General features: G+C 41.9%; 1 protein-coding gene across 1 annotated transcript in view; it reads left to right on the forward strand.

Moving 5' to 3' along the window:
- Positions 1-673: 673 nt before the first annotated feature.
- The window catches only part of LOC139565525 (glutamate receptor ionotropic, NMDA 2B-like), a 102,798-nt gene continuing 88,919 nt past the window's right edge, over positions 674-14,552 (forward strand). The window contains exon 1 of the mRNA XM_071385937.1: positions 674-1,432. The gene's annotated coding sequence lies outside the window, so the exon portion shown is untranslated. The remainder of the gene's footprint in view (positions 1,433-14,552) is intronic.

Below are 14,552 nucleotides of genomic sequence, written 5' to 3' on the forward strand. Positions count from 1 at the left end.
TTGACAAAAGGACCTTTTTTGAAGAAAGAGAAGTTGTGACGCCTGAAAAGGGGCTGAGAGATGCGACTGTCCCGGGTTGACAAGTGCAGCCACGTGGATATATATATTTTTTAAACCATGACCGGCGGGGGTGTTCGTTTAATTTGGAATACGCTTTTATTTTAATATTTACCTCTGTAGCAGTACAGAGGCATTTTAAAGAAATAGTAGAATTGTTCAATTAGTATTATTTAGAGACCCCCCCCCCCCCCCAAAGTTTGATTTTATTGCATTTAGGTAAACTCATGTCTCATTCAGGGGTCCCCCCTGGGCCCCATGTAATTCACACTGTCTGCTGATCGCTTCATCTGATAGGGACATGTAAAGTCTTAATGGCTGGTTAGAAACATGTAAATAAATGCATTGGACTTGACAACAGATTGACCGAAAGGTTAAGTACCAAGAAATATTCAGACTATTGTAATCTTTCATTAAAATGTTTGTAAACTATACTGGTATATTGATACTTGACTCTAGGGGGAGCTAGTCCCTTATCAGTTTTATTCACACTAACACTGGTTCCTAGACATTTATTGGAAATGCACCCCCCCCCTCCTCCACTCTCTCAATGCATACTAATTCTGCGAGAGGACCCTCCTCCCTCCCCTCCCAACCCAGATTTCTCAGGGATAGGCGGGAGAGGGGACAGATAGCATTTTCAGTTCAGTAAGGCAGGCGATGCTTGTCTTATAGCCCCATGTCTTTTTCTGTAAGCAATATTGATGAGCCTCTGCAACATGTCTAACCTGTGTGAGTGGTATGTACTAGACCAGAGCTAGAGGAAAATAACATGTTTTCATCTGGATGGGGAGGCTTGTTTTGTTGAAAGAAGAAAGAAGATAAGCTGGGAGGGGGAATAACTGGCAACTGCCATTCCCCCCTTCCACATAGAGACAAGAAAAAACGGAGGCTACTGGAGTATTTGTTTTTTTCTTTCGTTCTTTGTTCTTCTTCTTCCTCATCGCTTTGCTGGGAGGTGCTTTATCTTTTCATTTGCTTGCTCTCTCCGTCCTCTGCCTCCTCATCTATTTCTCCATTTACCTGGTCTACAATTTATTTTATTTATGAACGAGAAAAGGAAGGAAAGAGATTTTTTTTCCTTTTTTATATTCCTTATCCATTCTCCCTTCCCTTACCATTCCTATGACTCCCAATCTGTCCCCTGTTACCCACACTCCTCCTCCCCCCATTTCTCCACTCACTGTCCACCCCATAACTTTGACTAGTTTTTGAATCCACCAGTGTTTCAATTATCCAGATTTTTCCACCAGAAAAGACTGGTTGATGACACTATTTTACCTTTTTCATGTTTTTACCTTTTCCTATTTTGTACCTCTTCTTCTCCCACAATCCTTTGCATCTCTATTTTGGGGATTCTTATTTATATTTATAGGTAGGTCTCTTAGTGTTTAGTGTCCGTCTCAATCTGTTTGTGTGTGTATTTTTGTGTGTGTTACGCATCCACATAACACACACACACACATTAATCCACAGTATGGCTTGGTATAGGAATGATTCTTTCATCAAATCATTCAGCTGGTACTTGTTTTCATGACATTCCATCCTATGCTCTTTCTCTCCATCCCAAACATCACCTTTTTGCTTTTGACCTCCATCAAAACCACAGTGATACATCCTACAATGCCTTCCTCTCTTCTCAGAGGAGCACATTTTCTCTCACAGTATTGCACAACAGTCTCTTCTCCCATTAAATGTGTAACTGCCTCCGTTTCCTTATATTGAATCATTTTACTCACACACAGGAGGAGACTAATGCAAGGTCCCAAGGCAAACTCCATATCTAGCAAAAAAAGGAATAAACCTATATATTTTACTGTTCCCATCTCATCCTGCACCTCTTATGAAACCACTGCTGTCTGACTGTCAAACATTATCTGTAGCTCTGCGCTTAATACTCACTCATTTCTCATTCTACTGGTCTGTCACCTGTGTATGCATCTCTCTCTACCCCCCTCCCCCCCACCACCCCTTCTCCTCTCACTCCCTCTGACACACACACAAGCACTCAAAGATAATGGACTAAAACGCTTGCTGCAATTCTTTACCTTTCAGAGGATTTCTTTTTTCATGCTTTTGTCATCTGCTCTCATTTTAAGCGCCGTTCATCTCTATCCCATCGTTTTCTACCTACACCCCCACACTTAATTATCCAGTCATTTCTTTATTTGTTGCTCCATCTTTTTCATTTGCCATCAGAAAATTATTCACATATCCCAATGTTCTGTATGTTAGAGGGTCATTTATGATATAATTTGAGAGTTATGTTTACTTATATGGGGAATCATTTTTGTAAGTTATTACTGGTACTACTGTGATATATATTTTAAGGGGCAGGTAATTTAGTGTAGTTATTTTAGAACAATGTTTAGCAATAGGAGAAGAAAAGTGTTGAAGGCAGGGTGGTGAAAAGGTTGTAGGGAATTAGGTTTATTGTGAACTAACCAAAAAACAGACTTTTTGGTATGAGAGAGGGAAAGAGAGAGTGAGAGAGGGAAAGCGAGTGAGAGAGAGTGAGAGAGGGAAAGAGAGAGAGAGAGTGTAATAAACACAGCAATAGACATATACATAGATAAGTAGAGCAAACCACAATTCATTCTCTCTCCACCTCTCTTTATATTTCCTTTTGTTCTTGAAGGAGAATTTTATGATCTATTATATGAAGATATTGGGGAATGGTAATTTTTTTAAATATTCTTCACAATGATAAATGCATTCTGGATGTAGCTGTTTTCCTGAGGAATTACTCTATGTTTCGGGTTGGACTCCAAATGAAAGCCTCTAACTGTTAATTGAAATTCAGGACTTTTTGGTGGTTTTTCCGAATGGACTAAAGCTGATTTTAATACTTTTTTCTACTAATGAATTTTAATGGGATTTTACTATCAAGGATTAAGGACTCAACATCTTTTATCTTCTAGTGATATATTTGTGATTGTTACAATTTCTCCTATCTACAAACACAATTACATTTAGAATCACTCAGTATTAAGGGTTAATTAGGTGAGTACAGTGTCTCTCTTACACACAAACTATCTCTCTTGCTCTTCATTTTCTTGTCATTGATTAATGGTATGTGTGCACACATTTTGTCGTTCAATGTGGGTGTTATAACATACATATTCCAAGTCTTTCATACATAGCATTGCACCACAGTGTGTCGGTGTGTGTGTGTGATAGAGAGAGGTGGATATTGAACGAGTTGAATGGTGGATTATCGAAGATCAGTCATTTCCCCTAAAATCTACTATATCTATAGATGTTTTCCTTGAGCCTTTAATACCTTGTTTGAGGTCTTATAGATGTTAGTCTGTCCATAAAATCAAAAACTCTGATCTCATCACAGTCTTTCTATACATTTAGGCTACATAATCTGTTTCTGGGTCGTTCCACGAATAGTGCCCTTTGAGTCCCTTTGATACCTTCAATTGTGCACCAATACTGCATTTTAAAAGCCTGTTATATTAAATGACGTACCCATTTAATATAGACCACATGGACAATTCTATATATCTGTTCAATTCAATACTTTCCCCCACGTTTTCACCATCATTGTAAAGCCGTGGTTATTTTGTTGCTTTGACAGTCATTTCTGAAGATGATTATTTCTCATGATTAATGTTTCCAATTTCCCTCATTTTAAAGTCAACCTGTTACGTGAACCCAAAAGGCACTTTATTGGTGGAATGACCCATCTTCATACCTCATAAACAAGCTTCTATTTCTTTGCCTGTATCTGTACTCTGTATTCTTTAAACCTTCTCCCCACCCACTCTCCAATGCAGTTCTAGACAGTTCGGTTAATGTACAGTGTGTGTGTGTCACTGTAAGACAGTAGGAGAGAGAGTGAGTCCATTGCCCTTTCCGCCTACCTCTCCCTGCAGCTTATCTGGTGAATACCTCATTATTTCAAAGGAAAACGTCAATGTGTCGCAACGTACAGTATTATGCACTTTTTTCTTTGTTGTCTGTTTCCGCTTTGGGTTGAGAGCCTCAGCTCAGTGTGTCTGCTGCAACACACCCGCCTGTCCATCCATCACATGTCCTGTGTGTTTGACCCCTTTTCTCTAATTCACTTTCCTATCATTTGGCTGACAGGGTTTGGATTTATTCTGTATGCTGAGAATTGGTCAAGGTTACAGCTCCATATGCGTCAAATCCACCTGGGACTTGGTCTTGCAATGCTTGCCATTATCCATGGTGCGCTCTATTTTGACCCTACATGTGACTGTAAGAGTCTACCTGCAGATGGGCCCTTAAGCCCATGTAGTCTGTCATACCTGTCAGTAACATCGCAATGGGGCTAGATGGTTGGCCATTGTGTAACTATGGGCTCAACCACAAGATTCTTGTGGGTCTCCTAAAAGGAAAAAACAACCACAATGGGTAGAAAGTTGATTATCATTAAACTGATAGAATTGAATACAATGGTTTTTACTAGTGTTACAGTATATGTTAACATTTTATGTGTTTGTATGGGCCCACCCATCCCTTAGATTGTGGTTGTACCTGAAATGGTTGGACTGATCCTCTTGGGCTTCAGTTCCACATGATGTGTTGACTTTCTGTGGTCTGTGCATATCCTGAATCTATTCAGGTCCTCTGTAGCTCAGTTGGTAGAGCATGGGGCTTGCAACGGCAGGACTGTGAGTTGGATCCCCGGGACCACTCGTATGTAAAATGTTTGCATGCGTGACTGTGAGTTGGATCCCCGGGACCACTCGTATGTAAAATGTTTGCATGCGTGACTGTGAGTTGGATCCCCGGGACCACTCGTATGTAAAATGTTTGCATGCGTGACTGTGAGTTGAGTTTGTTTTATTTTTACAGGGACAGTGCACATTAATCAACGTTTCAGTAAAAGTGCCGGTTTTAGCCAGCCAGCTAATTTTCAACCGCAGTCCCTGGGCAGGTTATTAAAAACAATTACAATATAAACAATCATTGAGCAGTGAGCACACGCAGAGCAACATAGGACAAGCAAGACGTAGCATACAGACAGAGCAACATAGAACAAAAAGCAGTAAGACAAAATTCATAAAAGCAACAAAGTGTTTCCACACCTCACAAGCTACAGACAACAGACAACATGGAAAGCGGAAATACACAGCTAGGGGATTATGTTCACAAATCTGATTGACCTTTAGCCATGTCTTCATGCATTTTGTGAAAGTGTGATATGTGGTGCAGTTATGTGTGTCTGATGGCAGTGTATTCCAGACATGGGAAGCTCTAACAGAGAAAGCGGATTTACTAAAGGTGCTTTTCCTTAAGGGAACTATACAGTCACCTCTCATGGCAGACCTTCTGGATCTGCTGCCATATGTTTGGGTTTTCTGTTTAACAAAAATACTGAGTGGAGGGGGAGCCAGGCCATTTGGGATCTTAAATACAAGACATGCGTCGGTGTATTGCACAAGATTTTCCCAACTCAGGAGCTCATGCTTTCTGAGGATGTAACAGTGATGATGGCTATTGGGCTTCCTATCAAGCACTTTGAGATCCTGTTTGTAGACAGACTGAATAGGTTTTAATGTTGTACAGCAAGCTTGGGCCCAACTAGTCAAGCAGTATGTTAAGTGGGGGAGTATCATAGATTTGAAGTACAGTTTTGCTACCTCTGTAGTTAAACAATTTCGTATAAATCGGAAGTTAGCTAGGTTGAATTTGAATCTGAATGACCTTTTTCACATACTTTTTAAAAGAGAGGTTGGAATCAAGTATGATGCCAAGGTAGTTTTTTTTTTTCACATTGTAACCTGGACCATTACAGTAGTGAGTTCTTGTGCAGCTTGTTGTTTGCTCTTTGCATGCACATACAGTGGGGAGAACAAGTATTTGATACACTGACGATTTTGCAGGTTTTCCTACTTACAAAGCATGTAGAGGTCTGTAATTTTTATCATAGGTACACTTCAACTGTGAGAGAAGGAATCTAAAACAAAAATCCAGAAAATCACATTGTATGATTTTTAAGTAATTTATTTGCATTTTATTGCATGACATAAGTATTTGATACATCAGAAAAGCAGAACTTAATATTTGGTACAGAAACCTTAGTTTGCAATTACAGAGATCATACGTTTCCTGTAGTTCTTGACCAGGTTTGCACACACTGCAGCAGGGATTTTGGCCCACTCCTCCATACAGACCTTCTCCAGATCCTTCAGGTTTCGGGGCTGTCGCTGGGCAATACGGACTTTCGGCTCCCTCCAAAGATTTTCTATTGGGTTCAGGTCTGGAGACTGGCAAGGCCACTCCAGGACCTTGAGATGCTTCTTACGGAGCCACTCCTTAGTTGCCCTGGCTGTGTGTTTCGGGTCGTTGTCATGCTGGAAGACCCAGCCACGACCCATCTTCAATGCTCTTACTGAGGGAAGGAGGTTGTTGGTCAAGATCTCGCGATACATGGCCCCATCCATCCTCCCCTCAATACGGTGCAGTCGTCCTGTCCCCTTTGCAGAAAAGCATCCCCAAAGAATGATGTTTCCACCTCCATGCTTCACGGTTGGGATGGTGTTCATGGGGTTGTACTCATCCTTCTTCTTCCTCCAAACACGGCGAGTGGAGTTTAGACCAAAAAGCTCTATTTTTGTCTCATCAGACCACATGACCTTCTCCCATTCCTCCTCTGGATCATCCAGATGGTCATTGGCAAACTTCAGACGGGCCTGGACATGCGCTGGCTTGAGCAGGGGGACCTTGCGTGCGCTGCAGGATTTTAATCCATGACGGCGTAGTGTGTTACTAATGGTTTTCTTTGAGACTGTGGTCCCAGCTCTCTTCAGGTCATTGACCAGGTCCTGCCGTGTAGTTCTGGGATGATCCCTCACATTCCTCATGATCATTGATGCCCCACGAGGTGAGATCTTGCATGGAGCCCCAGACCGAGGGTGATTGACCGTCATCTTGAACTTCTTCCATTTTCTAATAATTGTGCCAACAGTTGTTGCCTTCTCACCAAGCTGCTTGCCTATTGTCCTGTAGCCCATCCCAGCCTTGTACAGGTCTACAATTTATCCCTGATGTCCTTACACAGCTCTCTGGTCTTGGCCATTGTGGAGAGGTTGGAGTCTGTTTGATTGAGTGTGTGGACAGGTGTCTTTTATACAGGTAACGAGTTCAAACAGGTGCAGTTAATACAGGTAATGAGTGGAGAACAGGAGGGCTTCTTAAAGAAAAACTAACAGGTCTGTGAGAGCCGGAATTCTTACTGGTTGGTAGGTGATCAAATACTTATGTCATGCAATAAAATGCAAATTAATTACTTAAAAATCATACAATGTGATTTTCTGGATTTTTGTTTTAGATTCCGTCTCTCACAGTTGAAGTGTACCTATGATAAAAATGACAGACCTCTACATGCTTTGTAAGTAGGAAAACCTGCAAAATCGGCAGTGTATCAAATACTTGTTCTCCCCACTGTATATCACTGTATCATCTGCATACATTTGAACTTCAGACCCAGTACAGACAGAAGGCAGATCATTAATGTACAGGCTGAACAGAAGGGGCCCCAATATTGACCCTTGGGGCACGCCCACATCAGAGCTAAGAGTGGGCGACAGCTCATTGCTCACTCTGACACACTGAGTTCTGCCTTCAAGGTATGATTTCATCCATCTCAAGGCATCGGGGGAAAAGTTGAACTTGGACTATTTTGAAATGAGAATCTCATGGTTAACAGTATCAAAAGCCTTCCTTAGGTCTAGAAACACAGCCCCAACAACACCCCAACAACGCCCCAACAACGCCCCAACAAAGTCGCTTTAGATAAAAGTGTCTGCTAAATGGCATATTATTATTTCCTTAAATGGACATATTCTAAAATGCCATTTGGCACTGCAGGACCACTGGATGTGAATTATTCAGGATGCGTTCTGAAATTGTTTAACCTAAGTAACCATTTAAATACACTGGAGTTTCATCCTAAAACATAGAAGTTTGCATATGATCTCCACCATCAAAAAGACAACGTTGTCCTGCATCTTCTACATTTCATGCTTTGCGTGCTGCAGCCATTGCTGACTCAATAGCAAGGCCAGCAGACAGCAGGGGCTGTGAACATTCAGAATCTCCGTTCAACCACCCCTAAGCTTTGTCACTCGCTATGCTGTCTAACACAGACAGGGCTAACCCATGTTTTAGGCCTACTTCTTCCCTAAGATTATGAAACCATCTCAAACTTAGAGTAATCTGTCAGTCTCCCTCTCATTCAACCCACTGAATGCATCTGTGGATCAGACACTGGGCTTGCTCACTTGGTGATTGGAGGGAGCTACAGTATATGGGGCGAGGAGACTATTTATTGGCAGTTTATTCACTCCAAGACCGGAGAATATGGGTCATGATCTGCTATAATTAATCATAGCTGATTAAGAAGAGTCGTATTGACACAACGACATAAGGGAGGATCTAACTACAGGAAAATGTGTTCAGCATTTATGCCATTTTGTGTGTATTAATGGGTAGAAATAGTGGCTGGATGGTAGCTTTCTCTATTTTTCTCTGACGTTTCCATTTAGGGTCACCCTCTTGGTTTATGTGTTAAGTGTATGTCACTGTGATTATGTTGTGTACAGCATGTGTCTGTGTGAGGCCTATCAATCTATGAAATATTGAACTTACAATCTGTTGCCCTAGAGACATAGTTCATTATTTATCAGCATATTTAATTAATCATTTATTTATCTAAAGTATGGCCTATGCAACATCCCCTTGATCAGACAAATCCACTTTCATTCATTGAGAAATTTCTTGTAGGGTATTTTGAGATATGCATGGGTATAATTAGGACTAATATAAGTTATTCATTACACTCCTACCGTACTAAGGGGGAATGGAGACAATTTAGTACATACAGTATATTTGGTTAAAATACATAATTGCTTGTACTGAAGGGAAACAGCATCACTTGTTGGCCTCGTCAGTGTAGAGAAGCGTCAGGTGTGGTTGTGTGCAAGCACCAATCAGAGTGCCTGCTGGATTTTGGACCTACACTAGGTATAAAGAGCCTAGTGTTCTAATGGAAGCTCTCATTCACTGTCTGTCTGACCCAGCAAGAAAGCACATGCCTTTCTCGAAGTTCCCATGAATCACATTTAGGACCTCTGAAGCCTATTGCCAAATTCACCATGTGTGTGTGGTTGCACATCCATTTATGTGTTCTTAACCTCTCCCATCCTCCCTATTCCTTGTTCATCAATAACAGATCCGCTGCAGTCAGATGGAAACTCTATAGCAACAAATACGGCATCTCAGAAAAGGGGTCTAAAAAGAAAAGTCGAGCTTTGGAGAGCAATTACATTGAACATGGCTTTACACTGTGACCCAACGAGGATTTAGCGCTCGTGCCGTTTTCCCTGAAACCACTGAGTGTTTTGAGGCGCGAAAATCCGACCACATTCTCAATCAACTGATAGAAAGGATTAGGATTTAGCGAGGAGATAAATCAAAGGAAGGTACATTTTGAATGTCTCCACACCATTCATGCTCTGCCAAATTCGTTAATAAACGCCCCATCTCATGAGGTGTCGAGGCCAATATGTGTTGATTAATATTCTCAATTTAACACTGAAAAAGCTACAGAGTAGGCCGGACAGGAGGGAGGTAAACTAAACTTGAAATCCGAGCCAATTACACATAAAAAGAACAGGAGAGCAGTACATTCTAAACTTCAGAAGGGCATGGTACATTTGGAAAGGTTCTTGTCTAACCATTACAACCAGGGTCAGTGCCATGTACAGTGTTTTGTAGCCTAGTTTAACCATGTTCCATGAGTAAAATGACATCCCTACTCTCTGATAATTGAAAACATGTCAGATGAGCCAAGACTATGGAGTCTTGGGGGGGGGGGGGGGGGTGTAATACGCCGTAGTATTTTGTAATGTTACCACATACAGTGCCCTTCGGAAAGTATTCAGACCCCTTGACTTTTTCCACATTTTGTTACGTTACAGCCTTATTCAAAAATTACTTTACTAAGTACTTTGTTGAAAAACCAGTGATTACAGCCTCGAGACTTCTTGGGTATGACGCTACAAGCTTGGCACACATGTATTTGAGTTTCTCCCGTTCTTCTCTGCAGATCCTTGCTGCACAGCTATTTTTAGGTCTCTACAGAGATGTTTGATCGAGTTCAAGTCTGGGATCTGGCTGAGCCACTCAAGAACATTCAGAGACTTGTTCCGGCTGTGTGCTTAGGGTCGTTGTCCTGTTGGAAGGTGAACCTTTGCCCCAGTCTGAGGTTGTCAGAGCTCTGAAGCAGGTTTTCATCAAGGATCTCTCTGTACTTTGCTCCGTTAATCTTTCCCTCGATCCTGACTAGTCTCCCAATCCCTGCCGCATAAAAACATCCCCGCAGTATGATGCTGCCACCACCATGCTTCACCATAGGGATGGTGCCAGGTTTCCTCCAGACGTGACGCTTGGCATTCAGGCCAAATAGTTCAATCTTGGTTTCATCAGATCAGAGAATCTTGTTTCTCATGGTCTGAGAGTCTTTCGGTGCCATGTGCCTTTTACTGAGGATTGGCTTCTGGCTTCCGTCTGAAAAGATGGTTGTCCTTCTGGAAGTTTCTCCCATCTCCACAGAGGAACTCTGGAGCTCTGTCAGAGTGACCATCAGGTCCTTGGTCACCTCCCTGACCAAGGCCCTTCTCCCCCGATGGCTCAGTTTGGAAGAGTCTTGGTGGTTCAAAACTTCCATTTAAGAATTATGGAGGCCACTGTGTTCTTGGGTACCTTCAATTCTGCAGACATGTTTTGGTACCCTTCCCCAGATCTGTGCCTCGACACAATCCTGTCTCAGAGCTCTACAGACAATTCCTTCGACCTCAAGGCTTGGTTTTTGCTCTGACATGCTTTGTCAACAGTGGGAGGTGTGTGCCTTTCCAAATCATGTCCAATCAATTGAATTTACCACAGGTGGTCTCCAATCAAGTTGTAGAAACATCTCAAGGATGATCAATGGAAACAGGATGCACCTGAGCTCAATTTGAGCAAAGGTTTTGAATACTTACGCAAATAAGGTATTTTTTTCTTTTTTAAATCTAAAAATAAATAACTGTTTTCGCTTTGTCATTATGGGGTATTGTGTGTAGATTTATGAGGATTTTTTTTAAAATTTAATGCATTTTCGAATAAGGCTGTAAAGTATAATATTTTACATATTGTTTGGGGAGGGGAGGGGGGTAGCCTACTCAGTATTATTTTGTAATATTACCACATAGGCCTAGATGCTTAAAATAACCTTGTTTTGACACATGACATAAACATTTGTAGCAGTAGCCTAGTAAGCCATTTACACCACCCCATCCATTTAATGGATTCCTTTTTCATAATGCTAAAAATACTGTAGGCCTATCTCTAGCCCGTTCATAGACGGTCATGTTAAACGTACAGTGCCTCCAGAAAGTACACACCCCTTGACTTTTCACAACATTTTGTTGTGTTACGCCTGAATTTAAAATGGATTAAATTGAGATTGTTTTCTCACTGGCCTGCACACAATACCTCATAATGTCAAAGTGGAATTATGTTTTTCGAAATGTTTACAAATTTATTTAAAATGAAAAGCTGAAATGTCTTGCGTCAATAAGTACCCTTTGTTATGGCAAGCCTAAATAAGTTCAGGAGTGAAAATGTGCTTGACAAGTTACATAATAAGTTTCATGGACTCACTCTGCGTTCAATAATAGTATTATTTTTGAATAATACCCTACACATACAATTATCTCTAAGGTCCCTCAGTCGGGCCTCCCGAGTGACACAGTGGTCTAAAGCACTGCATCGTCACTAGAGATTCTGTGTACAATTAAAGGCCACATTAAAGTGTGCAGTTTTGTCACACAACACAATGCCAAAGATGTCTCACGTTTTGAGGGAGCTTGCAATTGCTATGCTGACTTCAGAAATGTCCACCAGAGCTGTTGCTAGGGAATTGAATGTTCATTTCTCTACCAATGTCGTTTTGGAGAATTTGGCAGTACGTGCAAACGGCCTCACATTCGCAGACCACGTTTAACCACACCAGCCCAGGACCTCCACATCTGGTTTCTTCACCTGCGGGATTGTCTGAGACCAGTCATCCAGACAGCTGATGAAACTGTGGGTTTGCACAACCAAAGAATTTCTGCACAAACTGTCAGAAACCATCTCAGGGAAGCTCATCTGCGTGCTTGTCGTCCTCACCATAGTCTTGACCTGACTGCGGTCGTAACCGACTTCAGGGGCAAATGCTCTCCTTCAATGGTCACTGGCACACTGACACTCTTCAATGGTCATCCATGTCACTGTGCTCTTCATGGATGAATCCCGGGTTTCACCTGTACCGGGCAGATGGCAGACGGCATTGTGGGCGAGAGGTTTGCTGATATCAGCGTTGTGAACAGAGTGCCCCATGGTGGCGTTAGGGTATGGGCAGACGTAAGCTATGGACAATGAACACAATTTTGTCTATGGCAATTTGAATGCACATAGATACCGTGATGAGATCCTGAGCCATTCATCTGCTGCCATCACCTCATGTTTACGCGCAATAATGCACGTCTCAAGGATCTGTAGACAATTCCCGGAAGCGTAAAATTGCACAGTTCGTCAATGGCCTGCATACCAGACATGTCATCCATTGAGCAAGTTTGGGATGCTCTGGATCAATGTGTACGACAGCATGTTCCAATTCCCTCCAATATCCAGCAACTTCTAACAGCCATTGAAAAGGAGTGGGACAACATTCCAAAGGCCACAATCAACAACCGATAAACTCTATGCGAAAGAGATGTCACACTGCATGAGGCAAATGGTGGTCACACTAGATACTGACTAGTTTTCTGATGCACGACCCTACCTTTTTTTAAGGTATCTGTGACCAACAGATGGTTCCAAAGAAGTTTGAAACCACCAAGACTCTTCCTAGAGCTGACTGCCGGGCCAAACTAAGCAATCAGGGGAGAAGGGCCTTGGTCAGGGAGGTGACCAAGAACCCAATGGTCACTCTGACAGAGCTCCAGGAGAGATGGGAGAACCTTCCAGAAGGACAATCATCTCTTCAGCACTCCACCAATCAGGCCTTTATGGTGGAGTGGCCAGACAGAAGCCACTCAAAAAGTCACTTAAAGGACTCTCAGACCATGAGAAACGAGATTCGTTGGTCTAATGAAACCAAGATTGAACGCTTTGGCCTGAATGCCAAGTGTCACGTCTGGAGGAAACCTGGCACCATCCCTGCGATGAAGTATGGTGGCAGCATCATGCTGTGGGGATGTTTTTATGCGGCAGGGACTGGGACACTAGTCAGGATCAAGGGAAAGATGAACGGAGCAAAGTACAGAGAGATCCTTGATGAAAACCTGCTCTGGAGCGCTCAGGACCTCAGACTGGGGCGAAGGACAATGACCCTAAGCACACAGCCAAGACAACACAGGAGTGGCTTCAGAACAAGTCTCTGAATGTCCTTGAGTGGCCCAGCCAGAGACCAGACTTGCACTCGATCAAACATCTCTCGAGACCTGAAAAAAGCTGTGCAGCAACACATCCAACCTGACAGAGGTTGAGAGGATCTGCAGAGAAGAATGGGACAAACTCCCCAAATACAGGTGTGACAAGTTTTATACCCAAGAACACTCAAGGCTGTAATCGCTGCCAAAGGTGCATCAACAAAGTACTGAGTAAAGGGTCTGAATACTTATGTAATATTTCAGTTTAGAATTTTTTATAAAATTGCAGAAATGTCATAATGACAAAATGTGGAGAAAGTCAGTGGGTCTGAATACTTTCCGAAGGCATTGTAAATCTGCTTGAAAATCTAGCAATGATCAACAACCAATTTGACAGAGCTTGAACAATTTTGAAACGAATAGTGACAGAAGATTTACTCAGACTCACATCTGTAATTGCTGACAAAGGGGATTCTGACATGGATTGAATACTTATCTAATCAAGATATATTAAGTTTTTTATGTTCCATACATTTTTTACAAATGTTGGAACTTTTTCTCCACTATAACTACAGTATTTTGTGTAGATCATTGATAAACAATTACAATTAAATACATTTTAATCCCACTTTGTAACACAACAAAATGTGAAAAAAGTCAGGTGAATACTTTCTGAAGGCCCTGTATACCGTCTGTACATAAACCTGTCTGCCACCAAAGACAAAGGCTCCGACGCTGTCCTGAAGCTTTGTCTGAACGTCACTATGCCTCGCTTGCCATACGGTTTTGTAAACATTTAGAACTTAACTTTCACATCAGCGAGAAAGAATAATAATACATCAAAAAATAGTTACTACACACCTTTAAAGGGGCGGCAGGTAGCCTTGTGGTTAAGAGCGTTGGGCCAGTAACCGAAAGTTTGCTGGTTTAAATCCCTGAGCCAATTAGCTGAAAAATCTGTTAGCTGAAAAATCCTTTGAGCAAGGCACTTAACCTTAATGGCTTCTGCAAATCGCTGTGTATAAGAGTGTCTGCTAAATTAATGAAACATTTAAATGT

This window comes from Salvelinus alpinus, chromosome 36 (genome assembly GCF_045679555.1).
Source record: "Salvelinus alpinus chromosome 36, SLU_Salpinus.1, whole genome shotgun sequence".
In the NCBI taxonomy this organism is placed as follows: Eukaryota; Metazoa; Chordata; class Actinopteri; order Salmoniformes; family Salmonidae; genus Salvelinus; species Salvelinus alpinus.